Source organism: Bidens hawaiensis, unplaced genomic scaffold, assembly GCF_021521415.1.
Source record: "Bidens hawaiensis isolate Kalapana, Puna unplaced genomic scaffold, B.hawaiensis_p1.1 tig00065960_1, whole genome shotgun sequence".
NCBI classification, from domain to species: Eukaryota; Viridiplantae; Streptophyta; class Magnoliopsida; order Asterales; family Asteraceae; genus Bidens; species Bidens hawaiensis.
Window position 1 is genome coordinate 64,883 of NW_027501737.1, and position 9,237 is coordinate 74,119.

General features: G+C 34.3%; 1 pseudogene; it reads left to right on the plus strand.

Moving 5' to 3' along the window:
* On the plus strand, positions 1-800 carry LOC143604604 (EID1-like F-box protein 2 pseudogene; annotated as a pseudogene).
* Positions 801-9,237: the final 8,437 nt, after the last annotated feature.

Here is a 9,237-nt window from a genome sequence, read left to right on the forward strand (position 1 = left end):
ATGATAATAACCAAGCAGTACAGATGCATACACTATGCAAGCTATAAGTGCACAAAAGGACACATAAGTGAAGATGTCATCTTCCTAATTCTGCAACATCTAAACTGGAACCCCAAAATCATCGCCACACTTTCATGTGTCTGCAAGTGGTTTGATGATCTTGTCAAGCGAGTCCTCTGGAAAGAGTTTTGTAGAACCCGAGCCCCTAAAATGATGCAAGATCTTCAATCTAGCGGCAGCCATAGTGTAGATGGGAACTGGAGTTCACTCGCGAAGCTTCTTATCTACTGTTCGGGCTGCACTAAAAAGGGTTTGTTTAACATGGTTCACATTCCGGGTCACTTCGCATACAGGACTCGGTTTCTAGGACGTCTGGTAAAAGCTTTCTGATATCGAATTGTAGAAGCAACGTGTTGTATGTGTCGGACCCGTGTGAGCATTTGGACCAAGGAGAAAAAAGGGGATGTGGGTTTCTTTAGAGGGGTATTTAAGTAATTTGCCACATCGAAGGTGCGAAAGATGCTTATTAAACGTGGTGCTAAGTTTCATCCTGCAGAGTTTTGCCCTTATTGTAAAGCGAAGTTGTGGAGTATGTTGCAGGCGAAGATGATCCCACAAAGTGCCAGCTGTCGGTTGGGCACGTATGAAGATTGTATCTAGTATTACGTGTCTTAATGGGCATGTTCTTGGGGTTCATACGCTTTTGCCCTTGTCTGATTCGGAAGGGGGCGCTGAGTTTGATTGATTTGATATTCAAAATATGTAGTTTTGTTTATGTATTTGGAAGCAAATGCGGATTCGATGTGTAATGGATTACACGGGCCAGGTTAATAAAACAACAGATAAATTAGTTTTTACTAGGTGTTTAAACATATTTGATTATTTTTTATTATTTTCTAGTCTCCTCTGGGTCACCATTTTATGTATTTGCGTTATGCATTTAGTATATTGCATTGTCATTTGATTAAGTAAAGGTTTACATGCATGTGATAATATTGTGTTTAGGCCAACTAATTACTATTTTAATAAATATTTTGTGTATAGAATAAAAATTATGTTAATTCTCCTACGTCACAAAAAGAAAAGTAAAAGAAGTATGAACGTAAAAATTGTGATACACGAAACCTTTAAAAGCTCTTTGGTTGTTCCTTACATTCTCTCAAATCATCAGATTGTTTTATTTGTAAATGAAAATTTCTCATTGATTTGACCCAAATTCATGGGTATGAGTTTTACCAAACCCATATTACCCTTAAACGGGTTATAACATATCATTATATTAAAAATATTTTCATCAAATATTTGATATGAAAATCCTATAAAATAGGGATATGTTAAAATTTAATATTCGATTTTTTTTAAAAAAAATATTATTTATAATTAAGAAACATTTTTATAGTAAAAAAATAAACGGGTCATGGCTCTCACCACACCCTGATAACTTTTAAATAGGCTATAACACTATAAATAGGTCCTAGGCTCATAACTAAACTTGCACCAAACATCAAAATACATAAATTACCCTCTGTAATCCCCTATTAATTATGTCAAGTTCGTATTTCCGGCGAGCCGTGTTCGTCATCAAACCAAAACGTTACCAAGTAAGTATTATATGTTTTTGATTCACTTCTCTTCAATTAACAAAATCCCTAACATAATTTAAACCAACATGGAACGAATCAAGATGATTAGATGCTAGGGTTTTGAATAATGGAGATGATGAAGTTTTCATATTAAGTTATATATATCTGTTTCTATCTTTAAACCAACAAACCAACTTGGTCCGGTAGTTAAGTCTCTTGTGCATAACCTGGAGGACCCGGGTTCCAACCCAGGTCATTGTAGTTTTGTATATTCATTTTTTTTAAACAATTCTTATTTGTTTTTTACTAAATAAATATTAAAAATCATAATAAAATCATAATTTTTTTACCAAATAAAAACTTTATAAATGAAATATAAAATATATTTAATCACTTTTCCTTTTAAAAACCCAACTTTCGTTTTCACAAGCCATATTTAAAATCCGTTTATTTATTAAAACGAAAACTCTAATTCTTTAGAACGCTTTCATTGAAAATATAAATTCTTCGTGTAAACGTTAGTCTAAGTGTTTTTTTTTGCAAAAATCTAACTTCGTATCTTTTTCGTTGCGCCCTTTACATCGTAATATTAACCGGATTTCCGTTAAATAGAAATATTATTAAAATAATCAAAAACTATAAAAATAGTAATTTTATATAATAAAATAATAACTAACTTCTAAATAAATTCATACTTCGGTGATATTATAATAATAACTAAAACCTAAATAAATTTATACTATTATTAAACTATTCGCTAACATTTAATACACTTTTAGCATGTAAAATCCGTACCTTGTAATATCGTAACTCTCATATTAGTGTTAAAAGTTATAATATTAAAACATTATAAATCAGTAAAATGCTAATTAACGCAATATTTCGTTAACCAAATATTTATAACATTTTCAATCCCGATAGTTAGATTTTGTTTGTGTTCTATTTATAGTTCTTGAAGTTCGGTTGCTTCGGTTTCGTATTATGCTTTCGACTTTTATTACAAGTTGTCTTCGAGTTCGAGGTGAGTTTCTCACCACCCCCTTTTTAAATGTTTTCATATTTTGGGGTAGCATATGTATCCTACAAAACTTCAAGTATATACGATATTGCTTAAAAACTACAATTTATTAAATGGACTTGTGTGTTTACTTGATTACTTGCTCAGAATTACTTGCTCAGTGGTTGCCAATAAGTATGATCATACGCCCCCCTTTGCACTCAGGTCCATTTGTATCGAGTGGAAAAGGGACCCCATATCCGAGTACGTTGGTAGCCCCAACTGGAAAGGACCTTCGTTTGTTCTTTGCACTCAGGTCCATTGCATCGAGTGTAAAGAACCCTTATGTGCTCGTTTCACAAGTTTCATGGAATTGTAGGATTTTTACGTATTATATCAAACTGTGGGAATCTCACCAGCTATGTTCATAGCTGACTTTATTTTATACATATGTTACAGGTGTATTGGTACGAGGATGAAAGTTAGAAGACACATAGCATTCCTATAGGATATTCAAAGAACAACTCATCTTTTGTTTTTTTATTTGTTACAACTTGTATTATTTGATTAACTTGTGTTACATGAATATTTAAATGAAATATTGTTATTATGGTCACCTAATAGTGTCACGTGTGTTTGAGCAATCTGTACGTCACACTCAGACGTTTCCGCTTAGCCGGGGTGTTTCAAATTAGTAGTAGATTGATTGAGGTAAAGTTACACAACTGTGTTTAGGCATCAGCTGTGTTTATCTATTTCAGGCTATCTTAGTTTTTGGTAGATGTGATGACAATCTGACAAAATTTCATAAAACGAATACAAGAATACGAAACTTTAGGCATCAGCCCTGAGCCCAATGAGAGTTGAGACATACCCGAAGTGTAGACTAACCCTCGAAAATAGTTCTATCTTTGGGCTAATAACTAATAAATGGACCATAATACCCGGCCCAAAAAACCCTAACTTGAGCCATACACAATAAGGAATGAAGCTCAGACAGATTTCCTATAATACAATTAAACCACATTCAGCCCAACTGATCATACCAAAGCATACACCTTCTTAAACTGAAATTGGGCTCATTCTTGACCCAAATGAGAACATAATACAATACATTATGCATCATACAATACCTCTACCTCTGAATATACACTTATTACACTCCGAATACAAAGAATAAAACTCAACAATCATACTAAGTATATAACACACAAAATGATATTATCAAAAACACCGTTGATGCACATTAATTCTCTTGTAAAACCATTATCCGACTGTCCACCATTATCTTGGTTGGCATTGACTTTTTCCTTTATGTTGACTTTTTGACCAATGTTAACATTTTCTTATGTTAACCAATATCCAAATTTTGATTACCCTACACCAACCCCAATGCATTTGGTCTTTGAATTCGATAGATTTATTCATGTTGTTATCCAAATTTTCAACATAAATATGATGAATAGAAACTTCTATACCTTTTTCCCGCTGATATGTGACCTCCAATTTCCAGAAGTTGACCCAAACTAGACCATAAATCTAGCCGTAGATAACAACTTCTAGCCACCAGCAACTTAGTGTTCTCGTAGTAACCTAGTGTTCTGTAATGAACCTCTATATATTTATATGTGTGTATGTATAATATTTAAGGTTGTATTCTTATTCTGCAGCAACATCAACGGAATCACCGGGTTTTCAAAGGATGAATCACACTCTGTCTGCATGTTCATGAAGCTAGCACTCGATTTAGCAAAAACCGAACGCCATGTAAATTTACAAGTTCTAAGTTTTAATGATATTAATATATTTAAAGTTTTGTATTTAAGGTAAAAACCGTGCAGATAGCGAACGCTGCGGTTATTGTTGACCCATCAACCAACGAAGTTATTGCACACGAACGCAATCAGGTCAATTCTTGCAGCCGTCCCATAAATCATGAAGTCACTAAAAATCATGACAATATGCTTTTAAATTCTTCAGTTACAAAAGAACCCAAATTGTTGTATGATGGGGTTACTTGTTTAAACCCTTGGGGATGGTCCAGTCAGCAGCCATGGGATAGATGGCATCCGTTCAGGGATGCTGCCATTGTAGCAGTTGAAGATTCTGCAGCTAGAGATAGGAATCTTTTTCCTGGTGGTCGACATGATTGTTTTGAAATTGATCGTGTGGTGCCCGCTTTAACGTCTCCTTCAAAGAAACAAAAAACCGAATATGTGCATGTGCATGTAAGCTTCTTGTTTCTATTGGATTTGGTTATTTCATATTCGTTCGTTAAACATTAATCAGACAAACGGATGGTTCACGAACACATAACCGATCGAGACTTCTTGTTTATGTTTAGTCATGAAGGGATGAATTTTTTTTGTGCTCGTTTATGTTTGTTCGTTAACTGTATAAACGAACACAAACTAACATATATTAATTTTAAAAGTAAAAATTAATGCTCTTATACTCAAGTACTAGACATAATCACCCAAAACGAATATAAGTTCAAGTACTTGACATAATTATTGAAAATATTTTGACATACTAATCATAAACATTGTATAAAAACTAAGGTGACAAACTTATAAACATTAAAAATATAAAAATTTAAAATGTTAGGATAATAAACTAAAATGTATAAATTATAAAATATAAAAAACCTTTAATAATCGAGCGTAAAAAAACTAGCTTGAACGGGCGTAAACAAACATTTAATGAGCATAAACGAACGCAAATGAACGAACATAAACAACCAAATTACCAAATGTTCACAAAAAAAAAGTGAACAAATGTATTCAAAATGTCAACTTTTAGGGCTGGCGAACGTCGACTTTTGTTTTGTTTCAAGGGAAAATTATCCAATATCCCAAGTTTGACCTTGTGGGATGTCAAAGTTCAGTATTTGTGAAAATTGAATATTCACACTTACATTTGTATTATTTTTAGGTAAACGATCATGAAGAACTCAACCCACACACAAATGGCTGCAATCTTGAATTATCTAGACCATATTTATGTACTGGTTCTGATATTTATCATATCTGGGAACCATGTGCAATTTAAGTTTCTTAACTACTACTTGTGCTGCGCGTTTCCTCATTTTGTGTTGACCGCATAAATAATTAATTTGACTTGTTTTTTAAAAACTTATGTCAGTTTTGTGTTGTTTTATGGCAGGTGTGCGGTGGCACTCGTTCATCAAAGAATTAAGCGTATATTCTACGCTTTCCCAAATGAAAAAGCCGGTGCACTTGGAAGTGTTCATAGATTACAAGGGGAGAAAAGTTTGAATCATCATTATGCGGTATTCCAAGTTTTATTACCTAAGGAATCCCTTAACGGAGGTGTAATGCCCTCGATCGCTTCAAAAAGTGATCAAACCGAAAATCCATCAAATGTGCCAAATGGTACGGGGCTTTAAGATTTATGATATATGGCTTGTTTCATTTCCACAGTAGCATGTACTGTTCGGCGAGGGTAGTGTGGCATGTATTGCCTCACCAGATACTTCATGATGATGAGTAATTTAAATTTAGAAAGTCATTACTTTTTGTTGAGGGTATACTTAATTTTACCATGTCAAAACAATTTCATGCATATACCCATTGATGCTATAGACTATAGTCTTGTATCAGCTTTTACTCGTTTATTTAAAGGTCCCCCCTCCTTTTATATGTTTGATCGTACTAAACATAACTTTGAAGTAGATACATACGTGAGTGATACATATGCCATACTCTCCATCTCCTATCTATCAAACTATCATCTTCCAACTATTTTCATTACCAGTGGAAAAGTCACCCTCAACCCTCTTTTTGCTACCTGGAATGAAAGAATCCGATCAAAAGGCCCTATAGTTGATTCAGTCCTCTTTCCTCTCTATCAGAAGAGGCCATGGCTGAGGTAATCGGCCTCACTTTCACTCGACAAGTGTGGCAAGCCTCGAGGCTGCTTATAGCCATCATTTGTTGAAGTGTATGCATACACTTCACGGCATCTTTCTTCGTCAACTGCAAAAGGGTTCGTCTACCGTGTCCAAATATGGTCTGAAGTATAAATTCATCTGCAATCAACTTGCAACCATTGGCCACCCCGTTACTAACAATGTCATTGGTTCTTACACTGTCTTGGTTCGGCTTTTGAAACATTCTGCATTGCTTATCGTGCCCTTCATTCCTCTTCCAACTTTCGAGACCTTTCCAAAGCAGAAAATCATGAACTCTTTACGCAAGCTATTTTTGTTTTCCCATCCCCACAGGCTCCTCTCAAAATTTTCACGGGTCTAACTACTCAAATGGGGACGGATGGACAGTATGTGGGTGTTCCCCGGGTCGTGGGCATTGTCACACCCCAACCGACGGCGGAATACGTCGAGGCGAGACGGTGATTGTTCATAGCACATAATACTACATGTTACAATAGTTGTTTAATTCGATTCAATATCAAGTAATACAGAGATGCAATAAAATAAATTGTTTTATAGTAAGCTAGCTCCAATCATACAATCCTATATCTTGCAACAAGTAATCTTCAACAAACAAATTTCCAGTACCTGAAAAACATGCGAGAGTGTCAACTAAAAAATAGTTTGTGAGAACATAGGTTTTAATAAAATAAGTTTTCAGTTGAAAGCACTCCATATGTGTTAAGTTACTTGTATACTTTGTGATTACAACCAAACCTCTAACGTTTAGCAAGTTGACTATTATGTTTAATGTTTAATGATCGTCGGGTTCTGAACACACGGGCCTCTACCCGAGGCCTGCGTCGGCGGGTCGGGCCAATAGATCTATCATCATACTACCACAGGCTTAACAAGTTAGTGGTTGTCAATGTGAATATATATACACTTGTAATGATCACACATAACGAATATTATGAAATAAAGCTTGAATCAAATAACATGTAAAACAAATTGATTATGCATGTTTACCACCCCAAAGTATAAACATTTAAAAGCATATAAAAGGGGCTATGAACTCACCTTTGTTGATGAATTGAGACTTGCAACACTTTGGTTTAGAGTCCTAATGATCAAGAAAGTTGTTATTAGGATGCTACTTTATTTCGGTGGAATAGAATCTCCGACCTCAGGTTCCCAGGAAAAGGTAAGTGGGTCCATTCACGCCCGGACACGCCACTTGGCTTTTCTTTAGGCCATAGCCTTAGTGACAGAACCCTTGATAAATATCTATAGATTTGATGTTCGTTTGAAAGTGGAATTGGATTTGTGGTTCATGTGATAACTTTATGGTTTAGGGTTTAGATTATCTTTTCCAGAAAAAAATAGGTTGTCTATTGTTCAAGACACGAATTTTTAAAAATAGTAAACCTTTGAGCTAGATTACGAAAATTTTATATGCTGTAACCGTATGAGTTTTTTAACTTTTATATTTTTATAAGATTTAAAATGTTTATTAAAAAAATATAAAATTTGTAGACTACCGATGGGCCTGATTCGGAGTCAGTTTAGTAGAAAAATCACTAAAAATCTATAATTTAAACGAATTAAGGTGATTCCATTTGGATAGTTTTTCTAATTCACAGTTCTACAATATATACAAAACTTGGGTCATAATTCGAAATCATAGGTGATTTATGACATTTGTTTTGAGGCCAAAATTATCTGTCGGGATTTTCAGCAAGACCCTTTGTTAAAGAAAAATAGTAAACACGTTTTTTATTTTATAAAAATTTTACACCAAAAATTACAGAGATACTAGACACATAAATAACCAATTTAGGCTTTTGAACTTCATGATTTGGATATATTATGACCGAGATATAAGCATTGAAATAAACTCAGTTTGATACAGCAGAAGCATCATTAATTTGCAGCGGAAACTAAAACTTTTACATAACAACTTCTTCCTCTAACTCATCTTCAATATGGATAGCCTCGCCTCAAGCTTGCCATGTTATCACCATACCTGCATGCATACTAAAAGTCAGCTATACGCTGAGTGAGTTCTAACGTTTCTTTACTTTCACAACATACGATTTATAAGCAAATCACATCTTTCATACATTTATATATAGCATAACGTTTATAATTCTTTATTTACTTTCTCTATACCTGTCTATCAATCATTTCATAACTATATTCTTATACACCTACTCGTAACTGAGCCTCCTACTCTTACTCATAACCTAGCCTCCTATCTTTGCTCATAACCTAGTCTTCTTTGCTCGTAACTGAGCCTCCTATCTTTGCTCATAATCGAGCCTCCTATCTTTGCTCATAACCGAGTGTAAGGCCCCGAATCCCGGGAATCCTATAGTTGGTAATCACATCCACAATTTCACAAAAATTTAAAACCAAACAATTCATTTTATTTAAAACCAGTTCATAGTAAATAACAGCGGAAAAAGTGTAAGTATTTAAAAAAAAATCCCAAACACGGTTACCGGTGTCCAAAATCAAATGTAAAGAAATGTTTGTTTTATTTGAATTCCTCAACCAGAAATGCCTTCAACCTCCCGAGTAGCATCCAACACGTCCAAAGCGGTATCATCCACTTCTTAACCTGAAAGTCAATCTAACATACACACAAAGTCAGCTTGAGCTAAGTGAGTTCAAGTTTTCGTAAACAATAATTCACACTTTATTTCAAAACTATAGTTATAAACAATAGAGAGGATAAAATAAAATAAATAATATAATTCACC